The sequence below is a fragment of the Heloderma suspectum genome, chromosome 8, assembly GCF_057233095.1.
Source record: "Heloderma suspectum isolate Gila_16-S chromosome 8, 16-S_ref, whole genome shotgun sequence".
NCBI classification, from domain to species: Eukaryota; Metazoa; Chordata; class Lepidosauria; order Squamata; family Helodermatidae; genus Heloderma; species Heloderma suspectum.
Genome location: NC_139465.1, coordinates 23553273 through 23575327, shown reverse-complemented (window position 1 = coordinate 23575327; position 22055 = coordinate 23553273). Strand labels below are relative to the sequence as shown.

At 43.7% G+C, this 22055-nt stretch overlaps 1 protein-coding gene across 1 annotated transcript in view; it reads left to right on the top strand.

Annotated features, from left to right (window-relative positions):
- LOC146338917 (neural-cadherin-like) overlaps window positions 1-22055 on the top strand; it is a 136160-nt gene that overhangs the window by 1324 nt on the left and 112781 nt on the right. The gene's annotated exons all lie outside the window — the stretch shown is intronic.

Genomic DNA, 22055 nt, shown 5'->3' with positions numbered 1-22055 from the left:
TTGTTCATGAGTTGCGTCCTGCCTTTCCCTCTGTGATGCCCAAAGGGTGGGGGTAGCAATGTATTAAAACCTCGGAATAGACACAACGGAATAAAAAGCAGAAGCGCGGGAAAAGAAGCAGAAAGCAAACAAACATGCTATTTACTCTTGGAGGAGGTGGAGGTCTGTGGTGGACCCAGGGCGGCTGTAGCAAATATGCCTGCCCCACCCTCCTTCCATTCATCTGTGACAGCGCAGGGATGGAGGGAAAGCTTTGCGTGTTGTGTTTCAGCTTGCACTGGAGTTGATGCAGAACAGGAGTGTTTAGGATCATGTCTAAGGCACCCCTACTGAAGATAAAATGTAGTTGAAATCAGTGGGACTTCTTGTGTTTTGTTAAACTCTGGCTTGCTTTGAACCTACATAGCATGTTCCAAACCTGAAAATATAACATAACCAATCCCTGAAATTTCAGAACCGAGAGGCAGATAATAACAAACTTCCCGCTTGTTTTAATGTGTTTTTTTCTCTTGCTACCAAATGGCAGCCCGAAGAAGATGGCATGGGTTTGGTTGAGCAGGGAAGGGAATCTCATAGCTCAGGGCAAACCACTTAGAGCATCTCTATATACTTCGTGCTGGTATCAGTTTAACTGTTGTGGTTCCCCCAGAGTGAATCATGGGAAGTTCAGGTTGCTGGGGAAGCTAAGATTTCTCTGTTACAAGAGAGCCCCTGTCACAGAATGACAGTTCTGCAAATATATTAATTCCAATTACATCCCACCTTCCCTCCAAGGAACACAGGGTGGCAGAAGTGGTGTCCCCCCCCCCATTTAATCTTTACAGCAACCCTGTTGAGATATAATAACTGGCTGAGGATCACCCAGCAAGCTTCATGGCTGAATAAGCATTTGACTCTCAGTCTTCCCAATCCTAGTCAGATATTCTGATCCAGGAGCGGGCAGCCCAAGATGTCTCTGGTAGGCGGCCCTGTTTCAAAAGCCTTCTGTGACTGGGGCAGGGAGGAAGTGGTATCTGCAGGGATTGCAAAGCACTTTGAAAGCCTGAGTGCTGCTGGATTTAGGCTTTCAAAAGGCTTCCCTCTCTCTGTGTGAGTGGTGTGAGAACCATGTGTATATGGATGGGGTGTGTGAGAAAGAGAAATGGTGCTTTTAGGGGGTGGTCTTGAGAGAGAGAGAGAGAGAGAGAGAGAGAGACAGTCTCTCCAGAGTGGCTGTGACCCCACCTACTACTGGCAAGCAACTCCAGACAAATTCCCTCCAAAGAATGAGACCCTTGAAGGAAAAACAGGTTGCTCTCCCTTGCTGTAGTTAGTTATTACACTAATTCCTAAATAGTGTATGGTTGGGGACTACAATTCCCAGCATCCCCCAGCCAACATGGCTGCTGGGGGGCTGCTGAGAATTGTAATCAAACATCTGGAGGGCGCCAGGTTTGGGAAGGCAGGGTCAGGGGCTATTAAACCTTTAGTGCAGATGTGTCTCGAGAAAAATCCCCGTTTGTGCCCTTGCTGTTCAGACAGGTTGCATATACACTGGTACAGTTAAGGTCAGCGGAGGCTGGTGGCTCCGATTTCAGTGGAGCTGTGAATCCACTCTGGCTTTCAGTCAGAACCACCCAGAACTCTAAAGGACCTATCCCCCAAATAGGTTCAGCACCCTGGATAGCTCCTTTAGAGTTCTGGCTGGTTCTGACCGAAACACAGAGTGGATTAACTGGTCCACTGAAATCGGAGCCACCAGCCTCCACAGAGGCTACATAGGCTGGTTTATGTGTCTCCTCAGTGCGTAGCTGCTGCTTCCATGTGGCTGTTTGTCATGCCGCTCTGGTTATGAACGTCATGGGGTGGGGGGGGATCCCATCAGACATCCTTCGCATGTGGTTTTCCCTGTACAGATATTACCATGATGTCATGGGAAGCAGCTGTCACGCTAATGAAGTAATATGAACCAGCCTATTTTTTTAACAGCTATAATGGGACTGAGGGAAAGAGGTGGTTTCTAATGGGATTTCTTCTGTGCATGGATGCGGTAATTCAGTAATCTGCTTCTTTTGAGCTACGGAGCAGTTGTGTCTCTCCCTGTTCTGACCCCCTTTCCTTCAAAGTGAGTTGGGTGGAACTGCAGCATCAGCACAGACACAGTTTAGACTAGACTTCCTCAACTTGGCCGCCTCCAGAAATGCTGGACTACAGTTGTAGTGGAGGACTTTTTTTCTATTTAAACATGCATAGGATTGTGCCCTAAAGGTATAATGTGCTGGTATTTTTGGCCCCATCCCCTTTGTCTTTGGGCCCCTCCCCCACTGGAATGCAGCCTCTGAAAGCTCCAAAATGGAATTTGGCCCTCCGGTTGAAAGAGGTTCAGCGCCCTTGCAGTAAGGGCACTGCGATGGAGGAACATGTGCTTTTGGGTTCATAGACGTGGGGAGGGAGCTTAGGAATGGATGAGCTTCCAAAAGACAAAGTAAAAAAGGAACAGCTGTTTTCCTCTCACTTGCTTCTTCCAAAGAAGACGGCTTTCATAGATGAGTCTTCTTTGGAAGAAGCAAGGGAGAGGGAATCCTCCAAAAGAATCTCCAAGAGTTTTCCCTTGATAATGACCAAGTGTCGAAACACGTTGGGAATTAAATGGGTGCAGCTGTTTCTTTTTTGACTTTGGTTTCCAGCCTTACAGCTGTTTTTTTCTGGTCCTTATTGGCACTGTTGCTTCTAAGACTATTTGGCAGGGGTTCTTTGCCTTACAGGAATGATGAGACAACAGTGCAATGAGATTTATATGGAACATGCACTTTGATGTCTTCTGAGTAGCTGTTGACTGGGGCATTATAAAACTCCAAAAGAGATTTAGCGTTGTGGAAAGCTTAAGATCTTTTGGATTTTCTGCCAAATGGCAGCCTCAGTGGTGGCAAAAACATATTGACCTAAAAATAATTGACAATTTGCTCCCCTTTAATGGTTAACAAAGAATGGTACTGCAGAATCTGCCACCCAAGCAGGACCACCCCTACCATTAAGTAGAATGAGGCAGCTGCCTCAGGCACCACATGCTGGGGGGTGGTGAGGTGTTGGAGGACAGAGCTGTGTGTGTAGTTTGGCCTTCCCTGTACACCTTACTCACATGTGTGTCCATGATCACAGCCTAAATTGAAAATGCTGACGTTAGCATTTCTTTAAAGCCTGTGGAAACAGAAATGTTTTTGCCTGGCACCTTAACAATAGTAATGTGGGATCCAGGAGGGGCAATCTGGGGAGAGAATTCCAAAGGTGAGGAGCCACCGCTGAAAAGGCTCTCTTTTCTATTTGCCACTTGCTACATGCAAGGTAGTGGGGGCACACTGAGAAAGGCCTAAGGTAATGTCTCAGTGGACACAGTAGATCCATCCCCCCCCCACTTGGAAAATGGCTCTTTTTTCTGAATCCAATTAAAATATAAAGAGCCTGTCATGCCCTCAGTGACATCAGGAGAGAGACAGGATCCAGCTGCCTCTCACAACTGGCTTTACAAGCCTCCAAACCCTCCCCCTGTGAAGCTCTTTTATCCTGCCTCGCTGTCCCCTCCCTTTCCCATTCACCTGGTGGTTTTGTGCCCCCTTGCGCACCACCTCTCTGAGAGGCCTCCATTTCTTCCGTCCGTCCGTCCCCTTGTCTTGAATGCAGCAACAGCACATCCCCGATACTAGGGTACTTTTCCCAGGATGCCTGGAAAACTGCACCTCCTAGAATCCCTGGTGCACTGGATGTTGCCATAGCAGCATTCAGAGCACCAGGGAAGAAGGGAGGGGGTCCATTTAAATTCTGAGCAAACAAAAAACTTTAGAGGAAAATGTTGCTCAGCTCCTAATACAGATGGTTAATGCAAACTGGACAAAATAATATTTTGACAGGTTATCGCAAACTTAGGTGACATCACCAGTACTTTTCCTTTTTAAAAAGTATTTGGGCTGATTGCCTGGATAGGTTTATAACTTTTGCCCTTGTGCTCATGTTTTGGCCGGGGAGGCTTTCAGTTGGTGTTGCACGCAGTGCCGTGATTAGGCCTCCTTTCCTTTTCTCTTTTCTGATTCCTCCACAGTTCCCAGTGGTGACCAGTTTTTCTGTCAGCTTCTTTTTATTTCTCTACTGCACTCTGACCTGTTTTTTTTACTTAGACCCAGCTGCTCTTATTCTCAACCTCTTTTCTCCCCCACCCCAGCAGCTGTCCCCAAAACACAACATACATCTATTGTTGGGGGCTATATTTATAGAGTTACATATTTTCCCCATTTGTTGCATCAGAGAATAAAATATAAACACTTCAAAGGAAAACAACTCATTTGTATAGAAATCTTTTAAAGTTAGATTTTTTTCAAAGTATGGGGGAATGTTCTTACAATGAGATGATCTATTCAACTGGGAATCTGCCTTCCTGGACTGTGCTCTAATTTCTGCTTAATACAATGCAGAGCAGCATATCTTGATGTCTTGCCTTCCATTCTTTGGGCCCCAAAGAGTTCTGCATGAAGACTTCAATGTTGTCAGAAAGATAGCTTTCCAGGGGTGGCTTTTATATTGCCATCTTCATTTCCCTACAGTCTTATCCAACGCATGTTTTTAAGCTTCTTGAAGTGTCTCTAATCTACAGTCTTGTTTTTCTCCAGAGCAAATCTGTTTTCTTTATTGTTTTTTTTGTTAGTTCCATCTCATGTGCTGTAGCTCCAACAGAGAAAGAATGGCGCATTACAGAGGGAAAAAAAAATAGTTGATTCCAGAAGTAACAGCTTTCAGAACTAGGGCTTTATCCTGTGGCCATAAGCCAGTTGTTTTGTGGCCAGTAAATGCATGAATAAGAAAAAGCAGTAGAAAACAATATTAAAAAGGCTGGTAGAATTAGCTATGCATCACATACAGATCACAGCATGATCCAGATGTCTTTCTGTCTTTTACAACTTAACATTTTATTTTTCTTGTAAGTGAAACTGTCCTGAAAGCTACCATAGAATCATAGAATAGAATCATAGAATAGTAGGGTTGGAAGGTGCCTACAAGGCCATCGTGTCCAACCCCCTGCTCAATGCAGGAATCCAAGTCAGAGCATCCCTGACAGATGGCTGTCCAGCCTCGTCTTGAAGGCCTCCAGTGTGGGAGAGCCCACCACCTCCCCAGGTAATTGGTTCCATTGTCGTATTGCTCTTAGAGTCAGGAAGTTTTTCCTGATGTTCAGCCGGAATCTGGCTTCCTGTCACTTGAGCCCATGATTCCGTGTCCTGCACTCTGGGATGATCGAGAAGAGATCCTGGCCTTCTTCTCTGTGACAACCTTTCAAGTATTTGAAGAGTGCTATCATATCTCCCCTCAGTCTTCTTTTCTCAAGGCTAAACATGCCCAGTTCTTTCAGTCTCTGACCATTTGATTAAAATTTGGTAGGACCACTAGAAGCTAGATAAAATTGCTTCAGGGACCGGATCTGGCCCGTAACCAGAAGGTGACTGAACTGTTTTGAGATGGGGGGCTGGATTGCTCCTCCTGGTGTAGGCCGAGTCCCCAACTTAAAGTGGCACCCTGGCACCCTGCGAAGCTACTCAGCCCACGCTGGGAACACTGGCTGCTCTTTCCAGTGTTGGCCGGGTCCCACACAGCCTGCATCTCTGCTCTTATCTCCAGTCTGAGATCGAGATAACCGTGGGGATGCCCTCTGGGGGAATTCCTCAGGGAGTGGGGTTTGGAGGCCAAGCCCCACCCCTGGATGAACCCCTGGAGGCGCCACAGACCAAATTGGGGAACCTGGTGGACCAGAAGGAGTTGTAGTTCAACACATCTGGAGGGTACCAGGTTAGGGAAAGCTGCTGTAAAGTCTTAGTTTTGACAGTTTGCCTTAGTTCTGCCCCCCAAATGGCTAACCATTTGCAAAAGACAGTAGATAAGAGTGAAAGTTTTTCTTCCTATCTTGCAACATTAAAATCTGGGGTTGTCTGATGAAGCTGATTGGTGGCAGAAGTTCCAGGACAGGCAAAAAAAAGAAGCTCACAGTTAAAAAGTGCAAAATGCACATGTTCATACAGCCCATGGATAACTTCTGGAACTTGCTGACACAAGGCGTGATGATGGCTGCTAGCTTAGATGGCTTTAAAAGGGCCATAAGTTCATTTATTCATTTTTTACATTTCTATAGCACCCAATAGCTGAAGCTCTCTGGACAGTTTACAAAGATTAAAAACCATTAAAATACATTATATGTTGTATAAAAACCATTTACATACAAACATAGAAACAGACAGCGCACCCACAGACACGCATATATCTGAGCAATTTTAAACAATCAACAATAAGTAAAATCAAGGACCCGATTAAAACCTCATCATATGCTGCCAAATGCCTGAGAGAAGAGGAAAGTGTTAACCTGGCAACAAAAAGATAATGTTGGTGCCAGGTGGGCCTCATTGCATTCCAAAATTGGGGGGACACCACCGAGAAGGCCTTTTCCCTAGTTGCCATCTACCGAGCCTACCTTGGAGGAGGTACCTGGAGGAGGGCTTTAGATGATGAACATAGTGTACAGGTAGGTTCATGCCAGGGGAGGCACTCAGTCAGGTATTGCAGTCATGACCTGTGCAAGGCTTGATAAAAACCAGCATCTTGAATCAGTTCCAGAAACATTGGCAGTCAGTGCAAGCACACCAGTTAGAAGACAAATTCATGGAAGATGATTCTATCAATGGCTACTAGTCATTATGGTTTTGCTGTACTTCCAGCTTCAGAGGCAATATGTCTTTGAATACCAGCAGCTGCTAGAAAATAATGGTAGGGAAGAATGATTGCCTTCATGTCTTTCTTTTGTTGGCTTTTGGGAGACACCTGGTTGGCCACTGTGGGAGACAAGAATGCATTGGTCTGATCTAGCAGGACTCATCTTATGTTCTGTAGGCAGCAGTTGCCAAATCTGTGAAAGACTAACATTTATAGCATACATTTCAAGTGCTGCATTTACATTATTGCCGTAGTATTCCTTGTAAGGCCAGCATTGCTCCCCCGCATATTGCAAATACAGGACTGAGTCAGAGACAGCAGCGGCTTACAGCTACCTAGTTAGTTAATGGCTGGGATGAGATCTGAACAGGCTTGCTGGTTCACAGGTCACGCTTCTAGCTATTAGCTCACCCAGCACTCCACTGCTTATAAGGTCTACCTTTTCATTGGATGAAAATCATTGTTATTGGATGAAATATTTTTGTACCATCGTATCTGGTATTAAAAGTGTGCCCTGCAAACTTGTACGTGCTTGTATAACTTGTTGGCAATGTTTGATTGGCACTATTCAGTTTTCCCACAGAAGGAAGGTGAAAGGGATTTTACCTGTGGAATGAGCATTAATGTTTTACCAGTATTCTGACATTTAATTTTAAGAAGGAGGCAGATTTCCATTAATGTTTGGGTGGAATGCATGAACGATCCTTTCTCCTTTAATCCTCTGTCATCTCGGGCTTCTCTGACCTTCATCCCTCAGCATTAGCTCTGTAATCCCCTCTTGTTCACTTTCCCCCCTCCCTTTTCCTTTTCTTATCAACGGATTTACTTCGGGTGAAGTTTGGCATGTTCTCCAAATAGGTAATGCCGATCTTGTTATATTTTATTTAAGCACATATTTGTATCACTTAAGCCATGTGTATACTGTGGAGAGAGAGATAGCTCTGGTATTTGAATGTTTTATCACATCAAGTATTTGCTTTAATGAAGGCAAAGGATTGCAGATTTTATCTGAGGCCAGAGTTGCTTGCTAGATGCAGAAGTGTGTGTCCTGGGGTGACCAGAGAGCTTGACCGAGACACAGAGGTGGCATTGAAAGAGAGGAGGAGGGTGAAGTCTCATGTGGGCCAGATCAGATGATTAATGACTGACCACAGATGTAGAGACTGGCAGGGCTGGTTGATGTAATATATGACCATGACTTGGTCATATTATCACCATTTCCACAGCCATGGATCTCATGAGAGAATCCGGCTCTGTGTCTCCCAGTTTTCTGTCTACTTGGTGCACATGCAGCCTCCAGGGAACATTGTACCTGAGAAACTCTACAGACACAGTAGAATAAGCAGCAGAGAGGTGAGACAGCGTGGCCCACTCCATCAGCTCAGCTGGGAGCAACTGCCTTTTGACTCCTGCTCTCCTAGATCAGTCTTCCGCAGTGGCTATTCTACCTGGTCACTAAACATTTATGTAATGAATTAGTGCCTGAATTTGCTTCTATTCCTCTTCCCTCCACATCGCTGTCTCCTCTTTTAGATTGTAAGGTCGTGGGCAGGAATAGCTTTTTTTTTTCAGCCTCTCTTCAGCAGTTAGGAAACTTTGGGCACTTCACAAATAAATGCTGGTGTTGTGGAGTTCTGAGGTGCTTAAATGGACTGTAGCACTTCAGACTGTGGGTGGAGAATCACATTTTTGAATTTCCATTAATAAAAGGAAACCTCCCTCCAGGTAGGAAATGGCTACAGAAGGTGGAGTTCAGGAACATTTCTCCCTGATTGATTGGCACTATTCAGTTTTCCCTGATGTACTGTCAACTTGTGTTTTTGTTTTATTTCCAGGAAATGTTGTACATGGGGGAGCATTACCAAAAAAGAAAAGAAAAGAAAGGCGGCACCCCACTACAGACTGAAATGGTACAGTCTGTTATACCACTTTAGGTAGTGTAAGTAGAGCAGATCTGAGGAAGAGTGCTCGAGACCGAATGGCTTCCCAGCAGCCCCCAACTTCTGCTCACCATGGGGACAGACTTTTGAGACCGATCTGAGAGCAAGCCTTTAAAGGGCTCATGTGGATGGGAGAGGCCAGCATCTAGTTACCTCATTTAAGGATGTATGCAGCTGCCTTATAGTAGCCAGACTATTTGCCCATCTGTACTGTCTACTTCTTTTAAGAAAAACCTTGGAAAAAGTTAGAGTAGACTTCTTTCTCTCCCTTCTAGCCAGGAGCCTTGCTGTTTCCCCCTACATCTTGAGCTCACTGTTTCTCCCCCTCCTAGTATCTTGCCTTGCTCTTTCTCTCCCCTTTTGCCTTGCTGTTTTCCGCTCTCTCCCAGCTTTTAGCTTTGCTATTATCCTCCCCTCTAACCCTTTACCTTGCTATTTCCCCCTACATCCAAGCCTCTAGCTTCAGTATTTTTCTCACCCGCCCCTCTTTAGCTCACTTTTGACTAGAGATTATCACCTGCTGCCTGAGCCTTTTACCTGGAGATGCCAAGAATTGGACCTGAGACTTCCTGCATGAAAAGTATGTTCTCTGTCACTGAGCTACAGTCCTTCATTTTGAGATAAGCAGTCCTTGGTGCAGCTGTTCCTTGCTACCAGCTCCCTTCCCAACTGGTGCCTTTTTCCACTTCTGGAGTTTCGCACTGAGCACTTTGAGTCTTATTTATTTATTTTGATGTAATTATTTAAAACATTTATATAGTGCTCCACATTTAGACAGATTCTGGAGTGGTGAACAATAAAAAATAAAAAATATGATAAAAGAATAAAACTCCATATATATATATATATATATATATATATATAAAACAAACAGAATACCAATAAAAACTGTGGCTGGTCAGTCAAGGAAGGTTTCTTGACTGAAGGTTTCTGTGTTGTTTCCCGGAGGTGCTGGAAACAACACAGTGTTGGTGCCTGCTTGCCCATCAGGGCAGGGAATACCATAGAAAGGGGGCCACCACACTGAAGGCTCTGTGGGTGGACTCCAATTGGGCCATAAGTCCATGAACCACCAGGAGTATGCCTTCTGATGACCTCAGTGACTGCGCAGGTTCATAAAGGAGAAGGTGCTCTCTCAGGTATCTTGTTTGTGATCCTACTATTGCCTTTCTCTTACGTCAGCTGTTCATACCTTTTCAAGCTCTTGAGGACTTAATGCCCCATTGCACGGAGAAGCTCCGTGCTGCCTGGTGCAATCCTGATTCGAATCCGTCACCATTTGTACTTGCCATTCCTCTATATGTTAATTTGTGTGTGGCTGTCCCATAGTGGCCCAATGTGACTTACAGAACAACAGTAAACATGCTAATTCAAAATACAAACAATTATAAAACACTGAGTATTAACGGTAGCAATAAATCACAAAGCTGCTAAAGACTGTGCTAGTTGTAGGGTTGCTTGCTTATTACCAATAGAACAGGCTAACACAGTCTTGTATTTAATAACTCACCTAGTTGCCATAGGCAATCAGGAATTCCATGTAGGTGAGTAACTGGGCTGGCTTCCTCCCTGGCTAGAACACAGACCAAGAGGTCTGGCTGAGGAAGGACAGTCTTGTTCCTGATCCATTTCCCAGCATGACAGGAAGCTAACAGGCTGCTTTTTCATGCTGCCAAACTCTTAGTACGCTAGTAAAGAAATGTGCAGCTAGTTCCTTTTTTGTGAGCTTATTTACAACGCTAGGCTAATGTGAGCTATACACCTCTGCAGCAAAGGAGCAAAATATATAAGAAACACATTTTGGGTCACCTCCCCACATTTATTTGAAACTAGTTATACCAGTTTGTTGTTTCTAGTGGCAGGCTGGGGGCTCTCCCTGTTAGAGGGCATACTGTATCATTTCGAGCAGAAAGGTGTAACGAATGATACGATTTGGATCCCATCAAAAAGTAGATAGCTTTGTTAGATTTCAAATTAAAGCCAAGTCTTTATTTGACGCTTAGAGTTGATGTCTGTGATGTCACATGTACATATATTACGAATCTGTGGTTACATATGTGTATTGATGTTATAACTCTTCTGTTTCATGGTAAGTAGATCTAGAGTGAGAGTGGGATGAGTGACAGGAGGTGTGGTGCATTTGCGTATATGAGATCAGTGGCTGAGTGAGTAGAGGTGTGTGAAATGGTGAGTGCTATGTAACAGGGAGCTGTGCTTGTGTAGTTCAGATAGGGAAAAGTTTAGATCAGGATAGGGCTTGGGAAAAGGAAGGGTTTGGATAGGGTCTGTGAGGAGATAAATTGTGAAGAGATAGTTTGTGATTAGGAATAAAGTGGAAAGTAAGTGTGTGTGTGTGTGTGTGTGAGAGAGAGAGAGAGAGAGAGAGAGAGAGAGAGAGGATGCTTTAAAAGGTATTTACTGTTTAATGTCTTACTGCTGTAATTAATATTTCTTTATTTTATAAAATCCTACGCCTTCAGGTCATGGCTACAAAAGGGTAAAGTAATAGAAAGACCAATACGGGTCAGAATAAAAGCCAGTGTGTCCTCACATCTCATGAAGTAAAAGGGTTGGACCTGAGGTAAATGTCCTGGTGGCAGCATTATGGTGTGTAGTGGAAGGTGTTGCCTGCTGTGGGAAAGGCCTTATTGAAAAGCTATTCTCACTGGTAGAGAGGCAGGAATGCCACAATCTCTGCTGGAAGACAAAAATGGGGATACAGGTTGAGTCCATGAGGAAACAACAAACTACAGAACAGAATAGGTCTGGTTCTCTTACATCATGTTGTAGAGCAGAGTTTGGCAACTTTGGGGGCTCCAGGGGGCCAGTTTCAACCCCCGGGGTGCCTCATCCCTGCCATATGTTGCCAAATCAGCAGGGGGAAAACAATTTGCAGTTTGCTGCCAAATTTTGGCGGTAAACTGCACATTTTAGCTTTCGAACAAGGTGCGTGCTTTGTTTTAAAGAGAAGGATGGCCTTTTTAGGCTATTGTAATGGTTTACAGCTGAAATCCAGCAGCAGTCTGCCAATCGTTTTGCCTCTGCCACAAATTGGGGGTGGGAGGAGGCAGGGGCTGCCCTTAAGGCCAGGGGTGGCCTGTGAGCTGCATGTTGTCTGCCCCTGTTGTAGAGTAATGATGGTCTGATCTGACATTGCAAAAAATAATAGCAAACCCTTTGGTTTCTCTCTTGACCAAAAGTTCAGCAGTGCTTTCTCTTTTCCCAAACTAATATACTGCTATGCTGTACGCTCTCCATGTCCTGTGAGAAGTTGTGAGACAGTGCTACCGCATTTACTGTCGTTTGCATGCAAGAACACTGGAGATACACTTAGGTTGTCTTTGTAATATTTACTTTATTGACATTTATATAAGCAGAGCATAGAGGGGGAAACCAGACACTCCTTCAACCGGCAGCAGTCAGAGAAAAACTTGTGTGATCCTCCTCCCCACAAGGGTGTCCCCCCAGCTTCAGGCAACTTCATCACACCCTCAACTTTCCTTCTGCTTCTATTCATCCAACAGTGCAAACTGCTTTTTGTTTTGTTCTCTCTATGCTTCTTTCCTGAACTGGAGCGGCATCGCCTTGTCTAAGCTCTGGTGGCTATCTCATTCAAAACACCGGAGAGAGATTTGCAGCTATCAGGAGATCACTACCCATTCTCTTCCATTGATAAAGCATCAGCAGTCCTGGCGTATTAACCAAGAACCCATCTAACACAGGAACGGACACGTAGCAACCTTAACAATACAGAATACTCGTAGGCTCACTGCTTCTGTGATACGTAAACATATACTTCCTGTGTTTTCAGACTGTAATTCTTGCATGTTGCTCACTTTCAGTCCAAATGAATATATATGAGGAAAGTTGAGAAAACAAAGCTGTCTCTCTGCTGTCTTAGAGTTTTATGCATACCGGAGATTTAGATAGGACTGCTGGCAGTCAGAGTAGAAACATCTTTGTGAAACTACTTGCATTTGAGCACCAAAGCTGTTTAGACCGGCTGGCTGTTTTTCTTCTTCTTACAAACACTTAATTTCTGCAGAAGTCGTCAGCTCTTGCCCCCCCCTTTTCCTCCAGATCTAACTGCATTTTAGCACAAATCTGTTAATCTGGTGACAGATGTAAATTATAGAACATATGGATAAAATCTTCCTGACTCTTAAAGCTGGTTTGTAACATTTCAAGTTGGAGGGCACATTGTGAGACCGATATGATGTTGGCTTCACTTGAAATGACTATTAAATAGTCAGAATACACTTTATCCTGGTACCTTTTATTCCATTAGCCTTCTTCAGTTGCGAAAGCTCCCCTATAATTTTTATCAAATGATTTGTAACACTTTAGAGTGTGTTCAGATTTGCAGATTGTGACCAAGAAAAATTGTCAAGATCTTCAGACTTCTTGTCTTGCCTATATTTGAAAGGGATACAGAAATTAGATTTTCTTTAAAATGGCACATGGCAGGTGGGAAATAGGAGGGATAATTTATTGCTCATTTTAAATCTGGCTGATCTGCTGGTATATGTACTTTCATGAGCAAAATTGGGTTTATAACACAAGTAGGCAACTGTTTTAATAGCGTATTAAATACTTTTCCAAGGTTACAAGTCTGCATGCAACTACTGAATTGATCTCATTGAGGCTTGCCAGGTTCACCTTGGGCACAGGACCACCGCCAAAATATTTATCTATTTATTTATTTAAAATATTTCCAGGTTGTTTTCAGGGCAGGAGCCATTCCAAGGCGACTTACAATAATAAAATAGCATTTCGTAAAAATAACAATAAACACACGCATAATCAGGGAATCATAGACTCATAGAATAGTAGGGTTGGAAGGGACCTATAAGGCCATCGAGTCCAACCCCCTGCTCAGTGCAGGAATCCAAGTCAAAGCATCCCTGACAGATGGTTGTCCAGCTTCATCTTGAATGCCTCCAGTGTGGGGGAGCCCATTACCTCCCTAGGTAATTGGTTCCATTGTCATGTTGCTCTAACAGGAAGTTTTTCCTGATGTTCAGCCGGAATCTGGCTTCTTGTAACTTGAGCCCATTATTCCATGTCCTGCACTCTGGGATGATTCAGAAGAGATCCTGGCCTTCCTGTCTGTGACAACCTTTCAAGTACTTGAAGAGCGCTATCATATCTTCCTTCAGTCTTCTGTTCTCAAGGATAAACATGCCCAGTTCTTTCAGTCTCTCGTCCTCATAGGGCTTTGTTTCCAGTCCCCTGATCATCTTCATTGCCCTCCTCTGAACCTTCCCCAGTTTGTCTTTATCCTTCTTAAAGTATGGTACCCAGAACTGGACACAGTACTCCAGATGAGGCCTAACCAGTGCTGAGTAGAGGGGAACTAGTACTTCATGTGATTTGGAAGATATATGTCTATTAATGCAGCCCCAAATTGCATTTGTCTTTTTTGCAGCAACATCACATTGCTAGCTCATATTCAGCTTGTGATCTACCACAACTCCAAGATCCTTCTTGTTTGTAGTATTGTTGAACCAAGTATTCACCATCTTGTTACTGTGCATTTGGTTTCTTCTTCCTAGGTACAGAACTTGGCATTTATCCCTATTAAATTTCATTCTGTTGTTTTCTGCCTAGTACTCCAGTCTAACAATATCACTTTGAATTTTGTTTCTGTCTTCCAAGGTATTAGCTATCCTGCCCAATTTTGTGTCATCTGAAGATTTGATCAGCATTCCCTGCACCTCCTCCTCCAAGTCATTAATAAAAATGTTGAAGAGCACTGGGCCCAGGACTGAGCCCTGAGGTACCCCGCTTGTTACCTCTCCCCAGTTTTAGAAGATCCCATTGATAAGCACTCTTTGAGTCCGATTCTGTAGCTGATTGTGGATCCACCGGATTGTTGTTTCATCTAGCCCACTTTGAGCTAGTTTGCTCATCAGGATATCATGGGGCACTTTGTTGAAAGCTTTGCTGAAGTCGAGGTATATTATGTCTACAGCATTCCCACAGTCCACAGTGGAGGTTAGCTGATCAAAAAATGAGATCAAATTAGTCTGGCAGGATTTGTTCTTGATAAATTCATGTTGGCTTTGAGTAATCACTGCATTGTTTTCAAGGTGCTTATAGACTGATTGCTTTATAATCTGCTCCAGAATTTTCCCAAGGATTGATGTCAGACTGACTGGTCTGTAGTTCCCAGGTTCCTGCTTTTTGCCCTTTTTGAAGATAGGGAGGGACAACATTAGATTAGCCTTCCTCCAGTCATCTGGCACTTCATCCACCGTCCATGATTTCTCAAAGAGAATAGACAGCGGTTCTGAGAGTTCTTCTGCCAGTTCCTTTATTACTCTAGGATGCAATTCATCTGGCCTTGGAGATTTGAACTCATTCAAAGTAATTAGGTGTTCCTTGACCATATGCCTATCAATGTCAAGCTGCAATCCTGCCCCTTCAGCCTGTACTTCACCTTTGCCAGGGGGGTCATAGACCCTCTTTCAGGAGAAGACTGAGCTGAAGTAGGAATTGAGCACTTCTGCCTTTTCTTTGTCATCTGTTATCATTTTTCCATCCTTATTTAATAGTTCAACCACCATTTCTTTCCTCTGTCTTTTACTATGCATATATCTGAAGAAAGCCTTTTTGTTGCTTTTAGCATCCCTTGCTAATCTCAGTTCATTCTCAGCTTTAGCCTTCCTGACACCATCCTGCAATACTTTGCCAGAGTAAAAAAGTAAGTTTTCAGAGCCTTCCTAAAAACCTGAAATATTGGGGCCTGATGGACCCTTTGATGACAACCTATTTCAGAGGTTTAATATTTAATGGGTTGCCTATTGCAATTCTTGTCAAGAATTGCAATTCTTGCAATTCAGGAGCTATGAAGTTGTGTGAGTATTCCCAGTTCAGGTGAGGTGAAGGCTTTTGCTGTGCAAATGGATTTGCCTATCTGTAGGAATGTGTGAACCTACTCCTGTCTGGGTTCTCCGGGCGCCCTCTCAACCATTGCCCCAGCTTGCCGGTCCTCAGACCACGCTCAAGCTCCTCCTGCACTCAGCGAGCGGCCTGCACTCACCCTGGCAGCCTCATCAAGCTCCGCAGTCACCATTTTTTGAAAAATAAAATGGAGATAGCAAAAATGCACATATTTGCCTGTGCGTGAGAATGCGCATTTTGCGAATATGCATATTTGCGTATGCATGGATATGCACATTTGTGAAAATGTGCATTTCCACATGTGCAGATATGTGCATTCACAAAAGGCGCATTTTTGCACATACGCAAATATGCACATTTTGCAACCACCATTTTATTTTTCAAAAAATGGCGACCGCAGAGCTTGATGAGGCTGCTGGGGTGAGTGCGGGCCACTCGCTGAGTGTGGCAGGGGGCGAGCGGAGGGAGGGGCTCAGCGAGCGGGGCTAAGGGATGTGGGTGGTGAGGTTCCGCCAGGTTCCCTGATGGAATCGGGCACCCACGCCATCCCTACCTATTCGTAATGGTAGCTCTTTTCAGGAGTCCTTGCCAGTTATCCCTTTCTGATGGAGAAACAACTGCCTGTTTTTTTTTTTTTTTAATCTTTCATCAACTGCTCAGCAAATAGTAGTTATATTCCAAAGGAATAGAAGAGGCAGAGTCAGGTGTTTAGAAAAATGTATAATTGTTGGAGAAATGAATAGTTAACGTTTCGGTTATCTCTCCTGCACCCTTTTCATAAGAACATAAGAAGATCCATGCTGGATCAGACCAAGGGTCCATCTAGTCCAGCATTCTGTTCACACAACCAGCTGTTGACCAGGAACCCACAAGCAGGACATGAGCGCAATGGCACCCTCCCGCCCATGTTCCCCAGCAACTGGTGTACACAGGCTCACTGCCTGTAACATTCAGATATGCTCCTTAAAAGATGTGGCTTAGGTTTTAGAACTCATTGAAACAACCTTGAAAATAACTTTGGCAGGAGTTCTAGAAGGGTTGCTATGTCAGTCTGTTGTAACAAAAACAGAGTCCTAAAGGATAAAAGACTTTTATTGCAGCATAAGCTTTTGTGGACTAGAGTCCACTTCATGAAAAGCATGGAGTGGACTCTCGTCCACTGAAATGTACACCACAATAAATTTGTCAGTCTTTAATAAGATTCTACAAGAGACCTTAAGTCTGCACTCTGTGTTGCTTGACTGCACACCTCCTTCCTCCATTTCCTGCTTCCGTGTGCTGCTTCCTTTGCTCTTGCTTCCCCCGACCTCTGCTACTGCCACTGTTTGCTGTACTTCCTTCTCTTCTTTTATATTAGTAGTTCTTCCTTGAATCCTGTGCAGATACCATAGTTGAGTATTGCACATGCACCGCCTGGACACCTCTGGAAAGCTTCATATTCTGTAGGACTTTTATGATCCCTCCCTTTTCTGCCGGCACACTCTAGCCTGTAGGAGCGAGTAGATGGGAGAAACAGCCTTTAGTTCAGCTTTCCCCAACCTGGCACCACTGATGTGTGTTGGACTAAAAATCCCATCATCCCCCAGCCAGCCAGTTGCGTAGTCCAACATATCTGGAGAGCACTCAGTTGGGGAAGGCTATTTTAGTTACTTCTCCAGCACTGCAACTAACGGCAGAAAGGAAAGCAACTATATTTTCAAGCTCATTCTCATCTGTTTACATCAAGCTATTAAAGCTCTCTGTCAGGGACCCATCTGCTGATGAACCACTGCACATCTGCCAGGAAACCCCCAGAAAATTGCAGCGGCTTCTGGGGCATGTCCTAGGGTGCATCCTCAGTTCATTTGGGGCACAGCCCAGGTTCGTTGGACCTCATCATTGCCTCGTCTGAACTGAGAGCGCTTTCTAGAAAACACCTGGGTCCTGCTCTGTGCATTCATGAATAAACATACTCTTGCATATGCAGAAATGGAGAAGCGGGGTTGTTATAGCCAAATTATTCCTGCAATTTGAGTTGAGTGTGTGTACTTGAGTAGTGATGGGGTGTATGTGTGGAGGAAGCAAACACAACATAAGAAGATTCCTGCTCGTAAGAGCAAAGTCCATCTTGTCCAGCTTCCTGTTTCCCATAGTGGTCAACCAGATAACCAGATGTCTCTGGGAAGCCCACAAGGAGGACATGGAGACAATATTTGTCCCTTGCTGGCTCCCCCCCACCCCGTTACTGATAATTCACTGGCATACTGCATCTGAACATGGAAGCTCCACTTAGCTATCATAGCAAATAGCTACTGATCCTCCATGAATATGTCTAATCTCCTTTAAAATCAATCTAAGCTAGTAGCCTTCCATATCACATCTTGTGGCAGTGAGTTCCGTAAGGTAATTATGCACTGTGTGAATGACTGATTTTTTGTGAAATCCGTTTCAAAAACAACTAAGCAGCACTACAAACAGATAGGCTGTGGATCCTAGAAGGATAAATTATAATATGTATAAAAAGGCAAACGACCAGACAGAGACAGGTTTAAGATGGGTTACTTCCAGCTTCCTGGACCTCGCTCCCTCCAGATGTGTTGGACTGTAACATGATCATCTTCAGCCAGAACGGCCAATGTGAGTTGCCGTCCAACCCATCTGGAGGGCACCAGGTTGAGGAAGTCTGGGTTCAGTAGAGGCTGGTGGTTCTGATGGCAGTGGGGTAGTGAATCTGCTCCAAGTTTCAGTCAGAAACATATTTATTATCGGAATATACTACACTGTGTTTTTATTTTTATTTGTGAAAATTTCGTGACTCTTTGCGGACAATGAAAAAAAAGCCGCATGACTGCGGGCTCCGCAGGACCTCGTGGTGCCGTTCCACAGAGGATTCCATGGCACGGACTGAAGGGAATTGGATCCCATTTCAATATGTGGCGGAATTCTCTGACATCCCTACCCTTGTTAGAGGTCTGAACTGGTCACTGGCAGAGCACTTTTGAAATCAGGCTGAGGGCCACATGAGATTAGGCCAAGGGTAGCAAACAGTCCTAGGGCCGCAGGTTGCTCCCATCCCTGAAAAGTCCCAGGTTCAATCCATGGCATCTTCCGTTAAAAGAATCAGGTAGGAGGTGATTTGAAAGACCCTTCTCTGCCTGAGACCCTGGTGAGCTGCTGCCAGCCAGCATAAACGATACTGGGCCAAATGGACACATCATCTGACCTGGTAGAAGGCAGGTTCCTTTGTTCTTAAGTAAGCTGCTCCCCTCTTACCTTTCTTAAATGGAGCCTCTGCAGAAGTATCTGACCTTTCATAGAAACTTGTTGAGTCTTTAAGGTGTTATAGGACTTTTCATAGATTCATAGCGCTGGAAGGGGCCTACAAGACCATCTAGTCCAACCTGCTGCTCAGTGCAGGACTGTTCCATGGAATCCATCCTGAAGGTTGAAAACATTGATAGTATGAATTACCTCTAATTCGGGATCCAGGGTCCTTCTCTTTTTCCATATTTTTCCCCATTTGCTTTTATTTTCAAGCACTTCAGATTTTAAATGCAAAATGAGAGAGTAAAGAGCAGGGACATGACAAAGTGATATTTTTACCTACTATGAGTAAGGTAAGCTGTCTGGGAAAAGAGCATGAGCTGTCTTATTTCTTTAGAAGGGTTTATGTTTTATGAATGAGCAGAGTACAGTACCTGAGAGCAAAAATCAGTCACTGTCAGCCTAGATTTATAGAATTGTCAAGCGTACATTGTTTTACTTTTAAGAGTTTAGAACAGTAACATGTAACTCTTGGAATGCTCTTGCAGGGCTCCCATTCATTAGAAGTGAATTGTTCTCTTCTATATTGCACTAAATGCAAGCAGAATTTCTCCTTGGATACTCATTTTCCCACCAATATAGCAGTTCTATTTATTGGCTTATCATCTGTCTGGACAAGTAATAAGTTTTCTCTTATCTTTTTATTTTGGCTGTCAGTTCATCCAGCAAAAAAGGTATGGCCTCACTTGCTCTTCTCTACTGTTTTTCCTCTTCCAGGGAATCCTAGTTTACCATGAACAACCTACATAGTCATGTGTGCAGTCTGTTCTCGCTTGCTGAGCATGGCCAAGTAAGCAAACCAGAAATTGGGAGCTTAGCATGTCTTCCTAGCTAGGGGTCCTGACTTGCTGTTCTCTGCAAGATTGCAAACCAGATTTGTTATTGGTTTATGGATTGGCTTGTTTGGGAGCAATAAGCCAAGATCTCCAGTTCAGACAGCATGCTAAGTTTCCTATTTTTGGTTTGTTTTGCTCTTCATGCTAGTGGGAGGAGCCAAGCAGGGGCAAATAGGCTGCATGCTACTTGTTCATGGCAAGCCAGAATTCTCTGGAATGTTGGCTTATCACTGTGTGCAAAGATGGCCTTTGTGCTGCTTTCAGAATATTTATGTTCAAATATATAAGGTGAGAATGGGTGTGCTTTCAAGCATTCAGACTGCTCTTCTTTAAGCTGACACTATTTTTTTTCTGCCCAAAGCAAACAGCATCCTTTTGGAGCCTCAAACCCAGCTGCAAAACACAGATTACATCTCTGGCCTCATCCAAATTGTTTCTCTTCTTCCCCTCCATGCCCCCCCCCCCCGCCAGAACTTTAATCATCTCTTACCTTGGCTGTGTTGAGTTGCTAGTAGCTGGTACCACCAGCTACCATGATTAAAAGAAACATTGTCTGACCATCTGTGCCCATTGATGAAACCTCCTGCATGATTAACTAAACAAAACAGACAAAATAAAAGGTAATCTTTTTACTTGTTGGCCATATAATGCGACGTTTAAAATCTAAAGCACAGTTATGCATGTTTCTTGCACATTCTTGACAAAAACATTAATGGAATTTCATTTATAAGTAATTTGCTGCATACAACTGAGGCAAAAAGGAATATTAAGAAATGACTGTAAATTGCATATTATCAACAGTTAAGATTTGAAGTTAAATCTTGATTTGTTTATGAATTGTTTATGAATTGTAAATTTTAGCATTGGCTGCACGTATTGACTTGAAGACTTCCAAGACTTCTGTTGCCCTCATAATCTCTCTGTCTTTTTACAGTACATTGAAATGACCTAAAAATGCCAGGGTCAGCCTGACTTCTCAGCCGTTATTGTTTAATCATAGTAATACAATACCTCTTCCCTCTCTAAAATAAAAGAATGCAAAATATAGTTATAATTGTGAAGACATGTTCACCCAAGTAAGATATTCCATATTGTCAGTTTCTTTCATTGAGATCACTGGGTCTGTCATTTCCCTCTATATGGATGCACAGAAGGTTATATTTATAGTGACGTGTATTGTTGATTCATAAAAGTGAATCTTTTTATGAAGCATTCATAACCATTTTTCAAGGAGAAAGCTAAACTGGTACAAAACTAATGAAATCAGAAGTCTGAAAATACGTTAGATTTTGCAGATGGACAACTTTTTTCATGATGTGACGTGGTGAGATGAGAAGTCTAGAGGCAAATTCTACACTATAGGATTTTTGAAACGGCAATTAACCTATTAAGGATAGCTTATTTCCTTAATATACTCACTTTTGAGTAGACATGTATAAGATTGCACTGTTAATCGGTGTTATGCTTGGAATACTTCTTGCTGATTTGAGTGTGCGATTTAAAAAAAAAAAGATTTAACTGGTTTGAAAATGTTGCTTGTAGGGTTCTTCACATGGAGCTTTTATCCTGCTATTTAGATTGGTTACTCATAGAAGTTTGTGGGTCCTTTAGATGACGTCATCAACCTCCAGGGTGTCTCCAGCACTAAATGACCTTTATTCCATTTTTTAAAAGATTGGAGATAATGAGCTATCAAATTACAGTGTTTGAGTTCCACTTGAGTTCCCTCATGAAAAAGGTAAAGGTGCAATAAGAGGAGCTAGACCACAGCGCCATCTAGCGGCTGTATAATAAAACATATGGAAGACTCAGATAAGGGGGAAAAGGAGGGGGGAAAGGGGGGGAAAGGACGCACGTGTAAGAGGAGTCCATCGTGATCCTGCTTTTAAAAAGGAAGCAGAAAGCCCAGTTTTAAATGTAGGATTTTAGGCTGCTGTAGAGATGCTCTCTGTCTCAAATGTGAAATGGTTCAAGCCATCAGTAATGGACACATTCCTGCACGCATTTGTCTCTCCTTCTCTCCCTATTGGCCCCAATTTGTTTCACTGCATGGAGAAATGATTGCTTCAGTTAAACTCTGCAGTTGTAGGATATTCTTGCTGTAGGAATGGGATCTCCTGCTCAACTGCTGGTGCTTCCTCTTCTTGGTGTTTTCCCCTGAGCCCTGGGCAGTCTGGATGCCCAGTGGGGAATCAGGGCTGTGTCTTCCCATCCCATCCCATCTCCCATGTCGTATCATGTCATGTCACGTGCATTGGACTTTACATTTGCATATGGGACTTGGAGTGCCCCAACCATGGGAAATGAGGTCGGTGGTGCCTGGGTGAGGGTCTTCTTGGCTGGGGTA